Raw genomic sequence first — 21,926 nt, 5'->3', positions numbered from 1 at the left:
GACAGAGACGAGATATTCAGAAGCCTGCTCGTTTCATGGATATTGTTGCCTATGCACTTCCAATTGTTGATGACATTCCATCCACTTACCCATAAGCCATTCTGAGTTCAGAGAGTGGTAATTGGGCAGGTGCGATGGAAGAGGAGATGCAGTCTTTGAAGAAGAAACAAGACGTGGAAGCTGGAACAATTACCAAAAGGTAAGAAGGCAATTGGGTGCAAATGGGTATTTGTAAAGAAAGAAGGATTTCCTAATGAAGAAGATGTTCGCTACAATGCAAGGTTGGTTGCTAAAGGCTTTGATCAGAGGGAGGGAATTGATTATAATGAGGTATTTTCTCCAGTTGTTAAACATTCCTCCATTCGAATTTTGTTGGCCTTGGTAGCACAGTTGAATTTGGAGCTTGCTCAAATTGATGTAAAGACCGCATTCCTACACGGTGATTTGAAGGAGGAAATCTATATGACTCAACCAGAAGGATACAAGGTTGATGGTAAAGAAGATTGGGTTTGTAAACTTAGCAAATCGTTGTACAAACTGAAACTATCTCCGAGACAGTGGTACAAACGATTTGATAAGTTCATGAAGGATCAGAAGTACAAGAGAAGCAAATATGATCACTGTGTGTATTTGCGCAAACTTGAAGATGGTTCCTACATTTACTTACTCTTATATGTTGATGATATGCTGATTGCAGCAAAGAGCCAAGTTGAGATTGGCAGGTTAAAGGCTCAGTTGAGTAAAGAGTTTGAGATGAAGGATTAGGGAGAAGCCAAGAAGATTCTCGGCATGGAGATAAGCAGGGACAGAGAGAGGGGAAAACTTTGGTTGTCACAGAAGCAGTATTTGCAGAAGGTATTACAACGTTTTGGTATACACGAAGATATAAAACCTGTAAGTACCCCACTTGCTCCTCATTTGAAATTGAGTAGCCGTTTATCTCCGACGATTGATGAAGAACGAGAATATATGAAGAAAGTCCCATATCCAAATGTAGTTGGAAGCTTGATGTATGCAATGGTGTGTACAAGACCAGATATTTCACAGGTTGTGAGTGTTGTTAGCAGGTACATGCATGATTCGGGCAAGGGACATTGGCAAGCTATGAGATGGATTCTACGGTACCTCCAAAATACTTTAGATGTTGGGATTGACATTTGAGCAAGATGAATCACTTGGTCAATGCATAGTTGGATATTGTGATTCTGATTATGCAGGTGATTTGGATAAGCGACGGTCTACAACTGGCTATTTGTTCACTTTAGTAAAAGTGTCAGTTAGTTGGAAGTCTACCTTGCAGTCTACGGTGACTTTGTCTACGACAGAGGCAGAGTATATGGCGATTACAGAGGCTGTGAAGGAAGCAATTTGGCTTCATGGGTTGCTTAAAGACTTGGGAGTTGGTCAGAAACAACTTGAGTTATATTCTGACAGTCAGAGTGCTATTCATTTAGCAAAGAATCAAGTCTTTCATGCACGGACGAAGCACATTGATGTTCGTTATCACTTTGTGCGTGAGATTCTCGAAGAAGAGGAGATTATTCTCCAGAAGATTCACACTACGGAGAATCCTGCAGATATGCTCACCAAGGTGGTTACAAGGACCAAGTTTGAACACTGTTTAGACTTGGTTAATATGTTGCACATTTGAAGTTGGCGTCCGGAGGCGCAAATTTGAAGCATTGCAAAGTTTGTTTTTGTTATGTTTTGAGAAGATTTGTTTTAGGTGGGACTTGAAATTAAGCCAAGGTGGAGATTTGTTGATTTTGGCTTAATCCCAAGTCCCACATCGGTGGGTTCATTGTTTGGGAAGGAGGTTTGAGGGTTATAAATTAAACTCTCCTCCTTCACTGTTATATATCCCAATTTGTAATATCTTCTCCCATAATAATAAAAGTGAGTTGTTGCAGTTGTGCTCGGAGATTAGGCTAAATTGGTCGAACTCCGTTAACAATTTTCTGGTGTGTTTTTTCCTTTTTATCTCTTTTATTATTTCGCTCTGTTTATTCAATATTATTTGTCGGGTAGCTCTGTTAGGGTTCTGTTTTAGTGGGAAAATTACCCGTTTTTCCCAACATCAACCTCATAAAACCAACTTATAAGGTGGGGTTTGCACCTACTTATATACTATGAAATCTCCTAATTTCTAGTTGATCTAGAATCTCCAACGATAATTAAACTTAGCGTCGTCGTTGGGGACACTACGTGTGAAAGCAGATGTGAGTAAATTGTCGTCAATGGGAACACTACTTGGGAAACAAATATTAGTGTCGCCTACACCTACATAAATGTAATAAAATATTAACTTGCATTCAATTTGTGTCCTCATTTTCGACGCAGTATCATTTTGCAACTTATTTTTTTATTGCATCTACTTTGTGTCCTCATTCTAGACGCTAACTTATTATTATTTTAATAACTTTTAACTTACACATCTATTTTGTGTCCTCATTCTAGACTCAATATTATTTTGTCACTTAATTTTTTTCATTGCATATACTTTGTGTTCTCATTCTAACGCTAACTTATTATTTTTTGAATAATTTTTAGTGTGAGTTATAAGGTCTTCATTGTGAACACAATATTTAACATTTATTTTTGTGTCCAACTTGAGTAGACTTCACCCTTGCTAGTGACTTCTTTTTAGCGTCCTCGTATTTTGTTGGCAGCTCAAATGAATTTTTCTATTGTAGTGTATTTTTCTATAAGTATATTCTAATATTAAACATAATCCAAATGTCCCAATGCAAGCAGTGATTGCAGTAGTGGTTGTGGCGTGAACAAATCTATTACCATCAATATTGGTATTCACTCTTACAACATTAATCTCTTTTTAAGTTTTTATCATTTTTTTTATGATATATATTTGATATTTTTTAATAATTGATTTTGTGCATCAGACGTTCGTGGCGTTGTGAACAATGTGGTGATTCTTGCTTGCAACAATGTGAAGAAAAAAAAAATATTTGAGGAGATATTAGGAAATAATTTGACTTTTATATATATTTCGTTGTATCAAATAAATAAGATGGGTGATGAATAACATCTTGTGCTCATTTTTTTAAAAATAAATTGTCGTTTCATTTTCCTTATATTTATTTACATAATGAAATTTCAGTTACATTTTTACTTTGGATTAAAAGAAAAACAAAAAGATATAGGATAGTATTTTTTTTAGATAATTGGAATTTTTGTATGTCAAACGGTTATGGGTTGACATAAAAAAAAAAAGACGATTTAAACCAATTTTTTCTTCCTCGCACAATTTTGATATGATTTCTCTTTCCTTCTTGTTTTCTTTCTTTGATGGTGGAGAGGGTGTTTGTGAACGTTTTGGAGATCGTTTTATGCTCTGAATAGTGGCTGTGGGTGTTTTTGGGTGATGCATGTTTTTCTCCTATTGAATTGGAGTTTTATAGGTTCCTCTCTGTATTTTCGTGTGATTATTTTTTAGATTTCATATACAACAATGATGAATGTTTTGTTTTATTGTTTACCGTTTTATTTTTCCTATGAATATATCCATTTTACTATTCACCTGATCCTGTAAAAAAACATTAAAAATAGGTAGGAAATTATTTTTTACTATTTTTTTGTGTGGTAACTTCTCTTAGTCTGTATTTGATTTAATAGTAGAGTATCTACATTGTGATAGAATGATCATAGATTTTGAGATACACAAAGTTTGGTAGAAAAAACATCGAGAGAGCTCGAAACGTAATAAGAATGAAAGTTATTTGAAATAAAAAAAAAAATGAATGCTGAAATTTAGACCCCATAGGATATTGTAGACCAAAATCTCCCAAAAATCCTGAAATTTTTTATACCTATTTTTTCTAAATTTTTTATTATGTTATGTTTATTACACTGCTAGAAAATCATTAAATAAAAATTAATTTTAAAGACAAAAATATTTTTTTTAATTTTTTAAATTAATATTAATAGACAGTTTTTATATGTAAACTATTTCCCTCACTCTTTCTTTAATTTCTTATTTTAAGGCAAAAAAAATAAAAAAATAAAAACATACTCAGGTTCTCACACCAAATCTCACATATCAAATAAAATAACCTTCATTTCTAATTATTCTTTGTACTCTATTTTAGGCAACTCTATTATTTGGTAAAATCATTATTCTTTTGTATCTACCATCAAGTCAATTCTAACATTAAGGTGAATATCATCACACCCTCCGATCACAAAACTACCAATGAAAGAAGAGAAAAAGTTTGAAAAAAAAATATCAAATCAGAGAAGAAGAAAAAAGGTTGATTAATTAATTCATCATTTTTCTTTTACATGTTATTTTTTTCCTTTTCAATTTCAACTCATCCAAAATTATTTTTTATTATGTTAAATTTATATCATTGTGAAAGTTGAGTAAACAAAAATACGGATACAGAAACGATGTTGCGCCTTATTCCATTAGTAAAAATTGCATTAGTGGTTGTGGCGTTAACAAATCTATTACCATCAATATTGGTATTCACTCTTACAACATTAATCTCTTTTTATTATTTTTTATGATATATATTTGTTTTTCTTTAATAATTGATTTTGTACATCATGATCGTGGGGTTGTGAACAATGTGGTGGAATGGTGGATTCTTGCTTACAACAATGTGAAGAAAAAAAATTAATATTTGAGGAGATATTAGGAAATAATTTGACTTTTATATATACTCTGTTGTCTCAAAGAAATAAGACTGGTGATGAATAACATCTTGTACTCATTTTTTAAAAAAAAAATTGTCGTTTCATTTTCCTTATATTTATTTACATAGATAATTGGAATTTTTGTGTACGTCAAACTGTTATGGGTTTGACATAAAAAAAAAACGATTTAAACTAATTTTTCTTCCTCCCATAATTTTGATATTATTATTATTATAATAATTATTATTATTATTATATTATTATTATTATTATTATTATATTATGTATACTATTATATGTGTATTCATATCTTTTAAATATCATATATTATTAAGAAAAAATAATATAGAAACATTTTCTTTCATAACTATAAGTTTCAACATATAATTTTAATAATTAAGTTATAGTAAAAAAATATATTAAACAAATTCAAATTTATAACACAATGAATATAATTATATTAAAGCAATTAGGTCATCTGTTTTATTCTCAATACTTGTAAATCACTAATTTTGATTTGTTACTAATATAAAACTAAAAATGAGAAATATAATAATGAAAAAAAAGAATAAGAATAAGATGAGAAACTCTACTAACAATGACACTGTCGATGCTCACATCAACAATGACACTGTGTACTTGTGCAAAAATCTGAATGTTTTGTATTCAAATAACATTTTGGGATATTTTGCTTCTCTATCTTCTTCCTTTTCCGCCTCCACTTGTACGAAAATGAAAAATAGAATAAAGAAATATAAATGAGGAACATTAACAATTAAATAATCAGAATTTAGACAAAATGAAGTGATTGATCAAAACAAAATAAATGATAATGAAATTGGTTTAATAAACAATACCTTCAGATTAGTGAGAATGAACAAAACACTAAATTTTTGTGGTTTACATTAATTTTTTGATGTTTCTTTTTTTGGTTTGAGTCTCTTTTTCTCACACTTCTTTCCAAGTTTTCTTTTGTATTCTTTCAAATTTAATATTAATTTTTTTTAGTTTAAAATTTAAGTAATTATAAAATGACAAAATAACCAAAATAAAATAATAAAATAAAATATTGATATAAAGATAAAATAGGAACAAATTTGTGTACAACCACACAAAAAGCAGTTATATTAGGTATAGATTATTTCCAAGTTTATGGAAGAATCTCACTTCTAAAATCTTTAGACTCAATATTAAAAAATAAAACTTTTAAAAATTAAGGTTTAGGAAAATCACATAGCGTAAAACAATTATTAGTATTTATTATGTTGCAGCATAAACATCAATGTAATCCTATTTCAAATTAATTTAATTTCTTAAAAGTTTAATTTTTTTAAAATTTTAAAATGATTTTTATTTCGCATTTAAAAATATTTAAATAGATATGTATTTATTATAATTTTATATTTTATTTATTTAATAAATAAATACAGAAGAAAAAAAATGTTAAAATATTTATTTATATCATAATTATTCTGTGGTTAAATAATTTTCTGAAGATTTGAATTGAATATTGTTAGAAGCCAGGTTAGTAATAAGATTTAATTAAAATTTAGTTGTCAGATGCAAAGAAAATGAAGAATGGAAATAATGTAATTTTATCAGTTATGAGTTCTAACCTACAATTTTAATAATTAAGTTACAATAACAAAAGATATTAAATAAATTTAAATTTATAATACAATAAATATAATCTATATCTATATCTATTTTATATCTATAAAAAGAATTTTCCTCTGTCATTTTATTTTATTTCAATTTTATCCTTATCCTTATATTTTATTTTATTATTTTAAAAATATGAGATGAGATATTTGTCATTTTGTGACTTCTATATTTTTTAAAACTAAATTTTAAATTTTAAATTTTAAAATTTGAATTATGAATTATGGAATAATTGTAAACATAATTCAAAATGTTTTTATTTTTTATTTTAAAAAACTGATATTTTGTCAACATAATTCAAAGTTCCAGTTAGAGAGTCGTGAGTTATTCAACCAAACATTTTTCTTCAAACTCCATTTTTTTTCTCTTTTTTTCTCCAATGGTTCAGAAAAACCACTTACGCCGTCCAAGAATCTTTCTCCGCAACGTCATTAAACATGTAACTTTCTCAATTCATGTTGTTGGTTTTAAGAAGCGAACCCTTTTCTCCAAAAGTGTTAATGTGTGTAATGATGCAGAAAAGAAGAAGAAGAAGAAAGTTTCATGCTTTCAATAAAAAAATAACTATTTCATTTTTCTTAGATATGCATTTTCTCTTCTTCACTTTACCCAACTTCTTTGTTACACTTTTTATGATTATATATTATTTATCATTATATTTATTTGTCTCTCATCTCTCCTCTCTTTTCTCTACAAATTTGTTCTTTTCTTTGCAAAGTTTGTTCTTTTGTATCTTCGTGCACTTTTTTCCCCTCTCTACTTCATTCTCCCTAGGTGTGTTTTCGTGTCAATATTATGTGAGTACACATCTAAATATTTTGTGTAATTTTTTGTTTTTTATCTATTCTTTGTCATTCTCTTTGAAATTTTACCGAGTTTTTTTTACAAAGAGAGTGGGAGAGAGAAAACAATACAACATTGTTGGTGCTTAGATGCACGGTGGAGGTTATGATCCCATGATTCTTGCAAACGCTTCCGAATAATGAAGATCACTTTGACTACTTCCAACACCACATCGTCAAGGAGTTCATCATCTTTGTCGATGGTATCGTCGTCAAACACACCCCTCAAGGCCAACGTTAATTTGTACAACACGAAGGTTCTTTTCCCTAAAAAAATTTCTTAGGGTTTCTTTCTTTTACCCTCTTTGCTCCATTCAATAATAATAGAAATCATAATTTTGTGTATAGAATATAAACGTGTTCTTTGATCTGCGATGATTATTTTTATTTTTTTCCGAATTGTGAATGAGAAGACTCTAACAAAAATAGATAAGGGAGAATTGCTCTTCCTTTTTCTCCCTACAAAGATGGCTAACAAAATCAGTTCATGTGTCTTTGATGTTGATGGCACCTCTCATCACTCAAAAGAGCAAGTGTAACACAAATTTATTTATAAGAGTAATTTGTAATTTTAGCATATGCATAAATGTATATTTATTTTCCAATTATACTTTCATAGATACATGAGTAGGGTAAATTCCCTATCTAACACCATTTACACTTTTATTTCCCTAACTAGCACCCTTTTGTTTTTATTTCCCTATCTAGCACTCTTTTGTTTTTATTTCCCTATCTAGCACCCTTTTATCTTTTATTTCCCTATCTAGCACCATTTCAAAAATAAATTAAAAAATAATAATTTTTTTTTTATAATTTTAATTTTGAATGCATTTAAAAATAAATATTTTTAATGTTTAAAATAGTTAAAAATATAATTAATGAATAAAGAAATGTGTTTTTACAAAATAAAAATAAAAAAGTAATAAATTTAAAATGTTTAGTTTAAAAATTATTTTTTTAAGAATGAATAAAATAAAAAATTAAACTCTACAACAACATAAAAGTTGAATATATAAACATAAATTAGTATTTATTTTTATTATTATTGATGATGTAATTATGTTAATTTTAAGTAAAAAATACAGGACATAATTATAAAAAAACAAAGTTAAATAAGGACTGATATGGACATAAAAGAACAACATGATCGGAAAAAAAAATGTTCATATTGTCAAACACCAAGACACATAAAGAATATGTCCTAACATTACTGGATTGTGCATTTCTCGTCCTTAATTATGTTTCATTTCGCACAAACTATTTAATGTACCATTTTAAATGAATTATCATCTTTCATTTATTTTCATTTTTATGATCAACATATACTTATTTAGTATCGTCTTATATCTCTTATATTTATCTTATTTGGATTTATTTTTATATCTTTTATCTTTATCTTAATTTGTTTTGCCTTTATTTTATATCTTTTATGTTTTTAGTTATTATTTTTTTTCTACCATTTTTTTTTTATTGTTGGTGTTTTTATTTTCTAGACTTATTTTTTTTTCATTTTTTGCTTCTCATTTTTAAGCATTAAGGGTAACATTTGCATTAGTTTTTTTTTTAGGATTTTGCATTTAGGATAGACACTTCAATATTACTTGTGTATCCATTATTAATTAATACTAATTGACTTTGGTTTTTTTGTAATTATGTCATGTATTTTTTATTTAAAATTAACATGATTACATCATCAATAATAATAAAAATAAATAGTAATTTATGTTTATAAATTCAACTTTTATGTTGTTGTAGGGTTTAATTTTTTATTTTCTTCATTCTTAAAAAAAAAAATTTTAAACTAAACATTTTTTTTATAAAACTCATTTCTTTATTCATTAATTATATTTCTAATTATTTTAAACATTAAAAATATTTATTTTTTAATGCATTCAAAATTAAAATTATCAATAAATAAATAAGCGAAATAAAAAATAAAAGGGTGCTAGATAGGGAAATAAAAACAAAAGGGTGTTAAATAGAGAAATAAAAACAAAAGGGTGCTAGTTAGGGAAATAAAAGTCTAAATGATGCTAGATAGGAAATTTACCCTACATGAGTAAATAATATTATTGTTAGTGAGATATCAATAGCTATTTTTATAAAATACTGTTGGAGGAAATATTATTAACAGAAATTTATAATAATAAATTAGCTTAATTTTCATAATTAAATATTTCTTAATTTATGTATAAAAAATTCAAGCAACCAAACAATTAGATCAATCAAAGGAAGCATGGTAGATTAAAAGGAAAAAAAAGTAATAAATAATATGATAGGATAAAAAGATAAAAAAATCAGCAAATAAATTTATAAAATAAAGGAATACTTTTGTTTCTAAATAAGATTTTTCACTTTTTAGAATTTAAAATTATTAATTATTCTTTTAAAATGAGTGATTTTTTTAGTCTTTGTATTTTATTTTAAATCTTCGTTTGTTCAAAATCTATAGACATTGATTAATGGTTGGATCCGAAAAAGGAGAAATAAAAGAAACATGTAAAAAAGAAAGAGTAAAGTGATTTGTGCTTATTAGGAAACAATTTCATGTGAAATTAAGTTTTGTCATTACTATAAATAAATCACAGGTGCAAACTATAACTAATGTTGAAATTTACCTTCCACGACACGTTTGTAGTCATAATCAATTATATGTTGCATTATCAAAAGGTGTTTTTCAAGCTTCAACAAAAATTCTTATTAAAGAAGGATACCTTGAAGGAGAAGATAGAAATTTTACCAAAAATGTTTGTTATAATGATATTTTGTTATCTAAAAAATCTTAATTTTATTTATGTTTATAAAGATAAGTATATGTGAATATTCTACTTACACTATTTGTTATTATATATTAAAGGTAACATAATATACAAGGAACCCTTACAATTGAATGAAGATATCAACACAAAGCATTCACACGTTTATCTACATAAACATGCAATATATGTATACTGCATATATATATATATGAGTGTGTATTTTGTAATTTATTCATAATTGACATTCTTTCGTAGGAAAGAAAAGTTGTAAAGAATGAAACACTTAGAATGATGATCAATCACTCGCATTAGTTAAGCCAATTCACACCAATGTATAATAATTTTACATAACAATGATGATAATGACATTCTTTTATTATATAATTTATATTGTTAATACAAGTGTGCGAATAGTGACATTGTTTATTTGAATTTTAATATTAAACATAAATATATAAATAAAAAATAAAAATGCAGATACACATGCGCGAGAGCGCCCGTGTTCCCACCAGTTATATTAAAGAAATTAAGTCAACTCCTTCATTGCGAGAACTTACAAATCACTATAATTAGTATAAAACTAAAAGAAATGAATATAATAATGAAAAAAATAAATAGAAGGATAAGATGATAAACTCCTGGAACAAACCCTAAGAAAATATCTATTTTCCAATCTCTTCTTCCATCTTCTCTGCAACAATGTCGTATTTCAACGTCAGAACACACCCATCCTCCCCCATCGCCCACATCAACAATAACATCAAGATATTCTACATAATTTATGGTGGCAGTCCAATCAAAATGTTCCTTGTCATAGGTCATTTGATCTCTTTTTTTCTTAATCTCTTTATAAATTTGTTCTTTATTAAAAAAGAAGGTCATGACAACATCCATGTAACACATTTGACGCGAAGTATTGAAACTTTGTACCTGTACAACAATCTGAATGCTCGTGAGTTTTTGTATTCAAGGAATTCTTCTTCTCTACCTTCTACCTTTTCCTCCTCCACTTGTTGTGAAAATGAAAAGCAGAGTAAAAGAAATAAAAATGAGAAGCATTAACAATTATTAGAATTTATACCACCTGCATTGATTGATTAGAACAAAATAAACAGTAAGACATTGGTTCAATAAAAAAATACCTTTAGATGAACGAAAAAACAAACAAACTTTTTTGTGGTTCACATTCCTTTTTATGTTTCTTTTCTCTCCCCAACTTCTTTTACTTTTTGTTCTTTTCCATCTTTTTCTTTCACGCATCTCTCAAAATTTTCTTTTGTATGTCCCTTTTTGTCGGTTATCAAATTACGTTCAGTTTTGACTCATTCTTTATAAATAATAAATATAAATGTAGTACATGTCTCTCACAAACAGAATAGGAAAAAAATTGTCTCCACCAAAAACAGTTTTTTAAAGAAGAATCTCTTTATAATATTAAAATAAACTTAATAATCATTTATTTTAAATTAAAAATTTGAATTTAAAAAAATTTAGTGAAATTTGAATTAAAAAAAACAAAAAAAAACCCAGTTTTTTTATAATTTTATCCTTTAAATAGCTAATTCTTTCCAATAAAAAAATCACCTTCACAGTAAAAAAATTACAATAAATTATTAAAAACAAATATTTAATAATATATTTTTATTTCAATAATCTATATATGATTCTTCTCTTAAATATTTTTTTATACGTTTATTTTTTTCAATTTTAATTTTAAATCAATATTTATTTTATTATTTTATTTTAGATATTTTCATATTAATATTTATTTTATTATTCTAGTTTGGATATTTCAATAATTTATATGAATAGTTATTAAATAAGTAATGGTTTTTTATAAGCAACGGTTTTATGATGGATGGATCATTTTGTTTTGGAAACTGATTCTCAGTTGGAAAGTGCTTTTTTCTATAACAAGATTCAGATGCACATGGTTATTCAGATGCACATGGTTACACATGGTCACGTAAATTTCTTATGCAGCATATTTTACACTTTTATTTTTTTATTTAGCACTTTTTTGTTTTTATTTTTCTATCTAACATCTTTTTACTTTTATTTTTCTATCTAGCACCCTTTTATTTTTTGTTTCCCTATCTAACCCCATTTCAAAAATAAATAAAAAATAATAACAAATTAACTTTTTTTTGATAATTTTAATTTTGAATGCATTAAAAAATAAATATTTTTAATGTTTAAAATAGTTAGAAATATAATTAATGAATAAAGAAATTAGTTTTTATAAAATAAAAATAAAAAAGTAATAAATTTAAAATGTTTAGTTTAAAATTATTTATTTAAGAATGAAGAAAACAAATTAAACCCTACAACAACATAAAAGTTGAATCTATAAACATAAATTAGTATTTATTTTTATTAGTATTGATGATGTAATCATGTTAATTTCAAGTAAAAAATACAGGACATAATTATAAAAAAAAATCAAACACAATTAGTATTAATTAATAGTGGACACACAAATAATATTGAAGTGTCTACCTTAAATGCAAAATCTTAAAAAAAAAAACTAATGCAAATGTTACACTTAATGCTTAAAAATGAGAAGAAGAAAAATGCAAAAATAAATAAGTCTAGAAAATAAAAACAACAACAAAAAAAGAAAAACAAAAAATATAAATAAATAAAGAATGGTAGAAAAAAAATTATAACTAAAAACATAAAAGATATAAAATAAAGGAAAAACAAAATAAAATAAAGATAAAAGATATAAAAAAATCCAAATAAGATAAATATATAAGTATATGTTGATCATAAAAAGGAAAATAAATTAAAGATGATCATTCATTTAATATTTTATTATATGGTCCATTAATTAGTTTGTGCGAAATGAAACACAATTAATGACGAGAAGTGCACAATTCAGTAATGTTGGAACATGTTCTTTATGTGTGTCATAGTGTTTGACAATATGAACATTTTTTGGTTCGATCATGTTGTTATCTTATGTTCATATCAATCCTTATTCAACTTGATTTTTTTATAATTATGTCTTGTATTTTTTACTTGAAATTAACATGATTTCATCATCAATAATAATAAAAATAAATACTAATTTATGTTTATAGATTCAATTTTTATGTTGTTGTAGAGTTTAATTTTTTATTTTCTACATTCTTAAAAAAAAAATTAAACTAAACATTTTAAATTTATTATTTATTATTTTTATTTTATAAAAACTCATTTCTTTATTCATTAATTATATTTTTAACTATTTTAAACATTAAAAATATTTATTTTTAATGCATTTAAAATTAAAATTATCAAAAAAATAATAATTTATTGTTTTATTTATTTATTTTTGAAATGGTGCTAGTTAGGGAAATAAAAAAATAAAAGGATGTTAGATAGGAAAATAAAAACAAAAGAGTGCTAGATAGGGAAATAAAAACAAAAAGGTGCTAAATAGAGAAATAAAAGTGTAAATGGTGCTAGATATGGAATTTATCCAAGTGTTTTTATAATATATTTATATTTTTTAAAATACAGGAACAAATTTATATTATTATTTTTAATTACGAGATTAAGTTATTTATTTATAAATAAAAATTTCAAAAAATAATATATCTCTTTATTTAATAATTTTTCATTACAAATATTTAATAATTTTGTATGTAAATTTATTTTAACAAATTTACAGTAACAATTAAATTAACTTATAATGTATAAATTTTATTTGATTCAAATTTGATGTGAAATTAAACTCTAAACTTGTTTTTTTTTATACAGTATTTTGATGTTTATTTGTTAGGATATACCTTTGGAGGAAAATAAAGAAAATATTTATTTTAAACACAAATTGTATTTTTAAAATAATTAATTATAAATATATAAATTTTAAGATAATTACTTTCTGTACAAATAATTATATTAACATAATATATAAATATAGTTATTAATGATAGAGATATACAAAACTATTTATAATATGTACAATATTTATAAATATAATTATCAATAATATTTATATATTTTAATTATAAATTATTAATTTTCTAAGAAAAATAAATACGGGATAAGATGTTTTTATTAAATTGAATTAAATTATTTATATTCTTTTCGGTAATGTTTATAAATATATCAATTATAATATTTTATTATTTAAATGTTATAATTTAAAATTAATCTTGAAATATGATCACTAAATATACAAAACACACTTCAATAATATTTTAAAAAAAATCCACTGTAATTTGATTATAATATCACTATTTCATAACATTTCAACATAATATAAATACTGATTATAATGAATTGTAGAAATAAAATATATATCAACGGTATAATAGATATCAATCCACTATCATCCCCTATCACAGAAGGTTAAGATATTTAAAAGTTGGCAAATTAAAAAAATAACTACTCTGAAAGTCATTTCCATTTGATAATTCATTTGAATTTGATCTAAATCTAAAATAAATAAAAAATAAAATCTCAAACAACTAAATCAAACAAAATACTTTTATTCATTTCAAAATCATGGTTATCAGAAGAACCATTAGATTTTCTTTTGTGCAACTTAAAAACATGAAATTGTATAATACGTATGTGATCCTATAACATCAAAACTATTGTATATAAAATAAGCACATATGACTTCCATCATTGATGTTTGGCACATTAGACACTTTCCTCTACGTTGGTGCAAATCATTATGTAAGTGATTTACATAAGGTACAAACAAAATTATTAATTTGTTAAAGTAAGACTCTTCAACAAAGGTTGAAACTTAAAGAGATGAATATACAATGAAATCAACCTTTCACATTCATTTTTCCGTAATCAACAATAAAGAGAAGCACTCATCATATGCCTTCAATAACGACATTGAAAGTTGTCGTGGAAGTCCTTAGCTCGAGTCATAAACATTTAGAGTAACCATGTGACCCTCATGCAGCCAAATATCAAATTTTAGATGTTAGGGAGAAACAGAAAATTATGAGAACAGACAAATCAAAAACATCACTAATACCAAATACTAATGGTAAAGTTCATATATTTTAGAAATCAACTAACCTTGTCATCTCTCTTTGTTGCTTTCAGTGACATCGAAAATCACTTGAGCGAATATACAATCATCAGAAGAAGAAAAAACATCAAATATCATCAAAATAAGTAAAAATTAAAAATTATTATAGTTTAAAAAAAGTAAAAAATAGGGACACCCAACCAACCTGGTAGACAAAATCAACTCATTGGTCCCTTTCTGAATCTGCCTCCGGTTTTAACACTAAATTTTGGTTTTAACACAAAATAAAAGTAAAATTAATAAATAGAAACTTGAAAATAAATACTACATTGACATTTATAAAATTTAAATGACACATAAAAGAAAGTATTGAAGCATAACAGATGAGTTTCCAGTGAGTGATAGTGGTGGGTGCTATAACAAATTTGAGAGAAGAAGTCGTCGGAGATTCCTCGATTGACCAACGAAATGAATGAATCGTCCTATTTTTTCTTTGTGCTGTATGAGAGATTTAAAAACAAAGAAACCACAATGTCAGGTGATAATAAAGTAAAACACTTTACATGAAAATGTGTCTCTCACTGCAGTGGAATAATCTATCTAATACTAGGAAGATGCAATTTGAATAGTTTTTTTGAATATCCCAAACAATATATCATTTTCGTACAACAATGTCATCTGATGGTAGAAGTGGTGGTGTTTCAATCCTTGGTTCCCATCAGATGACTTTGGAGGTTTTTGATGAGTTCGAACATGTGAATCTTGTTATTGTATTCGAGAGACTATGTGTGCAAAAGAAAACCTATTGAAGGAAGATGACACAACAAATATCTTTATTTTTTTATTTAATAGAGAAGAAGATCAGTTTAAAACAAAAAAGTAATGTACCAATCTCTCCAAAGTAACAACAAATAAAATAAAATATTAATTGAAAATTAAAAGACTGCTTTATTAACTTCTAAATTATAAAATATCCAAATAACTAAAATAAATTAATAAAATAAAATATTAAGTAAGGATAAAATAGAAAAAGAATTTAGAGCAGTTAAAGTGGGGAATCCCTTATATATATATACTAGCGGGAACACAGGCGCAAGTGCGCCTATGTATCCGCATTTTTTATATTTTATTTTTATTATTATTATATGTATATTGATATTTATTTAAATAAAATATAGATTTATGTGTATTTATATTTTTTAATTTTTTTCATAAACTTATGTGTATTTGTATTCTATAATATTTGACAATGTATTTGTATTTTATAGTATTTGACAATGTCTATGTATCTGTATTATTTGACAACGATGAGTATCAAATATTTGACAACACTACACTTGTGTATCTGTATTTCTAAATATTTGACATCATCTATGTATTTATTTTTTAAGATTAGCAAATGAGAATACACAAAACACTGTCAATTGTTAAAATATACATATACATATAAAATATTCATATACATATTGAAAGTAAATGAAACAATTTTTTATTGTTTGTAAAACATCATCTCAAAATATCAAATATTATAGAATGTAGATACATATAAATTTATGAAAATAAAAATAAAAATTTGGATATCGACACTATCACACTTGTGTTTTCACTAATTTTATAATAATTGTGTTAAAAATCATATTAAAAATTTAAAATTATTAATAAATCAGTTTTGATTTGAAAAAAATCAAATCAAATCAAATAATATGTAAATTTGTTAATAAAATTAGTTCGATTTAGAAAGAAAGAAAAAATAAAATCAAATATAAAAACTGATTATTCAATTTAGTTTTTATTTTAATTAAATATAAAATTTAATTAACTTAATAATATTTTAAAATTCAGTTTCACACAACATGGATGGACACTAATAATTAAGATGAAGTGGTTATTCAATTTTTTTTTTACCTATTTATTTATTCTATATTTTAATGATTTAGGCATTAGTATACATGAGAGAAAAAAAGTTCATTAGTGTCTTTATTTTAATTATTAGTATATGTTGGTTCTTGTTATTAGTAGGATTTAGAAAAAACATTAGTTTAGTCCTATCGCTTTAAAACATTAATTTAGTCCCTATACAACTTAGCCTTTAAAATATTAATTTAGTCCCTCATCTTATTATAAAATATTAAAAAATAACTAATCATAATTAAGCAGTTAAGAAAATTTTAAAAAAATAATGTTTACAAAGATGTCTTTAATGACATAATAAAAGTAATTTCTCTTAACAAGTAATATTTTATTTTCCATTTTCTACTGGAATTGAGTTGCAAATGAATCATTCATCATTAAATCTACCATTGCTTAAAATAAAAATGAAATATCTTGAGAAATTAGTATTGGTATAAAGTCCTTGACTCGGAAGAGATAATAGAATTGAAACTTTTTTTTTAATGAAAGTTTTCATGTTAGGCATCACTATGCAACTTGACATCTCAGCTAGGTTGACACCTCAAGTAACAACAATCATCTGCCATCACATGAAAAAAGTATTATTAAAAAAAAGGAAAAAGAAAGAAAATACAAAAATATGGGGGGACTAGACCAAAACCCACATGTTAACAAAAATGATACATAGGTAGACTATACTTATTCATAAAGAATTCTAAGAACAGACTAGATGGAAGTCTATTATACCAATGAAATGATTGTCTATGAATGAACCCTATATTAGACAACTTATCAGCACATGCATTTCCCTCACGAAAAATATGAGTAACCCTAAACCTGATTGTCCTACAGAAATTAAGACAAGTATTTCATCGATTACGAAGTATCCACGGAACAGTAGTCCTAGCAGTAAACGCAGCACAAACCAAGACAAAATCACATTCAAGCCAAACATTAGTAAGTCCCATCTTTTGAGTTTCCTCCATAGCATGTATAACTCCATAAAACTCAGCAACCAAAGCAGTCTGAACTTCAAGAAACCCTGAAAAAGCACCAATAAATTCTCTCATACTCCCACGAAAAATACCTCCACAAGTAGCAAGACCAGGATACCCCCTAGCAGCCCCATCAGTGTTAATTTCAACCCAGCCTGGTGAAGGAAATTCCCATCTAACTGGAAGAGGATGAAGAACTTTCCCACTACGAGTCTTAATACCAAAAAACTTAATCACGTTGAAATCCAACATATCATTCTTCATTGAAGCTTTAGACGAATTTCCCACTAGACAAGTTAAATCTTTAATTACCGAAATAGCCTTAGAAACCTCAATCTTATCCTGAAATCTAGCATAATTCCTCATACGCCATATCATCCATATAGAAAAGGTTGTCACAGCAAGTTTAATCAATTTAACCAAAGGACTACCATCACTCTTAATAAAAGAAAGAAGATCATCCTTATTAGAGAAATGAGAAGTAAGAAAAATCTGTCGAACCCAACTCCAAATATGTAATGCATTAGAACATTCAAAAAATAGATGTTGAATAGATTCTTCATGCTTTTCACAAAGCGTACACATAGAACATATATGCAAACCCTTATTCTGAATATGCAGATCTGTAGGAAGTCTCCCATGAAAATTTTTCCAGAGTACTAAAGTTTTGGAAGGCGAAATAGATGAAGACCAAATGAACTTACCCCAACCACCTGGAACTCCTGGTTCCAAGAAAAAAGTCCTAGCCGATTTAAGAGTGAAACGACCAGACTCATCTAGAATCCAATTAGGAATATCTTGTTCCTCTCTAACCATTTACTTTAAGTTGCAAATGAATCATTCATCATTAAATCTATCTCACACAAAGTACTTTACATTCACCTTAAGCCAAAAATTTAGTAAGATAAATGCAATGTACTAAGATAAAAAAAAAACACATGTCTCCAACCACAATACACACAACAACATGACATGATTATATATAGTTATTGTGCATCATGTATTTCTTTATTTGAGTGAATATTTAAAATATATAAATTTTTAACAAAATAATAATATGTAAAAGTAAAAGTGAATCTACTTTACACCATAAAATGGAAAGACCAATCTCGGTAATATTGGTAGCATGTCCATTTCAATTGTAAATGTTGTTGTGATTCTACAAACAACTTTTTCGCCCAAACATCTTCATCTCAATTTGGTCAGTTTGGCTTTCATCACGACTCGCTGCAATCAAGGTCTTTTCAAACATTGAAAAGCAAGTAACTACAATGACCGCACACCAAATTAGTTACAACAAACAAATTCACCTCTCACGATATAAACAATATTAAAATTGCAGTCACAGAAGGAAGGAATGAATAAGGTGCAGACGCTGTTTTGTGTTGAGAATAGTTAGTATAATAAACTTAAAAGATTGAAGGAGAAGTAAAAGTATGAGCGGAAAGTGACCAAACAAAATGAAGAAACGACTAAAGAAAAAGGCAAAACCATAGGGAAGGGAAATCGAAGGGATAAGGGAAAACCTGGGTTGTGTAATAAGCGATGACATGATCATATTAATGTTGCTCTTATCCAAATGCACACAGTTTCAAAATCTGCACATCAGAACAACAAAACAACGCATCTTTATCTTAAAAGCATAAAGCTCCAATCCAGTCCACCCATAAATCCCATATTTGGTATGTACACTATTCAAAACAGAAAAAGCTACCAAATCGGTCATGTTGTTACTATAGTAAATACATATACAATAGTAATAGAAAAACCAAGATCTCTATAATTCCAATTGAAAAACTAGCAAAACAATTATCAAGCACAACCACATAAAAAAACATTTTGCAATGAAAGAGTAAACCTTGAGAGAAAGATCTTACAGGATGAGAGGAACCAATTCAAAGCTTCAAGGCCTTACCAGTGGCCTTGTTGACCGAAGAGGCAGGGCACCCCTCGATCCTTCCAAAATACTCAAAGAAAAATATCACATTTTTCATGAATGTGGGTTGTAAGGGAGACACATGAAGCCACTGATACTCATTGGTGGGATTGGAAGGTGCAAGGATAAAAAGTGACCAATGCTTCTTCCTGTTCCTTATTCTTTTTTTTTTCAACACTTCCTTCGTATCTTCTTTATTATTTTCTCTAATATTTTTTTTCTCTCCAAATTTGAATAGTTACTCCCTTTATTTATGCAACTGATTTTGAAAATAAACTTCCTTTCTTTATGTAACTGATTTAGAAAATAAACCATCTTTTTCAATTCATAACTGCTCATTCACCTCTCTTTCAATTCATAACCGCTCCTTCACCTCTCTTTCAATTCATAACCGTTCCTCCACCTCTCTTCCACCTCTATTTCAATTCATAACGATTCCTCCACATCTCTTTCAATTCAAAACCGCTCTTCCACCTCTCTTCCAATTCAAAACCGCTCTTCCACCTCTCTTTCAATTCAAAACCGTCCCGTTACATATACCAAATATTGTAGAAAAAAAAATAAGAAATGACACAATGACCATAATACAATAATAAAATTAAATATTAATATAAGGATAAAATGGGGAAATTTTTTTTAAAAGCATTTAAGAGGGAAATCCCCTTTATATATATATATATATGTATAGATGTATAGATAAATTTACAGTTCATTTTAATAAATACAAATACATGTAAGAAAACACATAAATTTTATCAAAACATAGCTAAATAGTAGTAATATATGATAAATTTACCGATTATTCAATTTAGTTTTATTTTAATTAAACATAATTTTTAATCAAATTAAATAAATTTTACAATGCATATTGTCACCAATAAAAGTAAAAACATAGTATGGAACACTAATAACATAGTATGGAGCACTAATAACATTTTTGTTACCCGCATTTTTTATTGATTGAGGCAAATGTCAAATAGATGTCAATCTCATTTCTGAATATTGTTGTTTCTCTATAAGTTCTTCTTCTTGTATTCATTTCTCCTCTCTATTTCAAACATTTAGTCTTCAAAATTGTGTTCGTCGTTTTAGTAATGATATTTTATCACTTATATTTTCATTTTGTTATGTAATCTATTAAAATGTAGAAAAATAATAAACAATAAAAAGTATTTAAAAAATTATAAAAATTAAATATTTATATTTACTTTTAATTAGACATTTTAAAATTCTAAATATTTTTTTAAATAAGATTATATAATTTTTTTAATACTATTTTTTGATAAAGTTACAGTAAACAAAACTAAGTTAGTAAATATTAAGATAAACATAGAAGGGTATTGATGTATTAATTTCAAGTAAATTTTATATTTGCTAACAATATTAATTTTATCTACAAAGTAACTTATGTGATATTTTTTTATCATAAAATTTTAAAAAAAAATACACCTAAAGTAAGAAATGGATCAATTTTAAATACAAATGATAATATTATAAAAGACTTTCTTTAACTGATTTCATATAAGACTGTTTTTGTCTAAAAAAAAACTCACGACACAATAAAAATTAAAAATTTATAACTATTAATAAAAATTGAAAAACATACTATCATTTTATTCATAATCTTTATTCATTTTTCCAATTGTTTTCTTTTTTTTCTTATTAATTTTATTATATTTTTTTTGAATATATCAATTTTCCACAAAATCAAGGGTTTAGGGTTTATTTAATTTCTTATTAAGATGTTGTTACAAAATTTTACATTAGTTAATTATCATAAAACAATACACCACTGATGTTATCAATTTTCTTATAATCTTTATTTATCTTCACAACAGTTTTTTAATCCAAAATATATCTTTATTAAATTATTTTGATTATACGATTGTCAAAATAAGTATTTAATTTAATTTTTTACATCTTATGACTAATCTCATATATATATATATATATTATTTATAATGTGTTATATTTTTAAGATGTATTCTAAAGTTAATTTTAGAGTTTATAGTTTATCTTTTACTTTCACTATTTTATTTGAAATTTTTTCTTTCTTCTTTAAATCCCACGGTACATCATATAACAACCATAATTACATTTTTTTTCAAAAGTTTTGTTTATTCCAATAATTATTGTTAAAATTATAGTATGAAGAAATTTCTAAATTTTTGTACGTAAAAGATAAACTTACAATTTTTT

The 21,926-nt window shown here is 26.0% G+C and overlaps 1 pseudogene; it reads left to right on the top strand.

Annotated features, from left to right (window-relative positions):
• The first annotated feature begins 1,141 nt into the window (after window positions 1–1,141).
• The window catches only part of LOC137817952 (phospholipase D beta 1-like), a 31,879-nt pseudogene continuing 11,094 nt past the window's right edge, over window positions 1,142–21,926 (top strand).

This window comes from Phaseolus vulgaris, chromosome 10 (genome assembly GCF_000499845.2).
Source record: "Phaseolus vulgaris cultivar G19833 chromosome 10, P. vulgaris v2.0, whole genome shotgun sequence".
Taxonomy (NCBI): domain Eukaryota; kingdom Viridiplantae; phylum Streptophyta; class Magnoliopsida; order Fabales; family Fabaceae; genus Phaseolus; species Phaseolus vulgaris.
The sequence above is the reverse complement of the archived record's forward strand: the minus strand, read 5'-3'. Positions and strand labels throughout refer to the sequence as shown.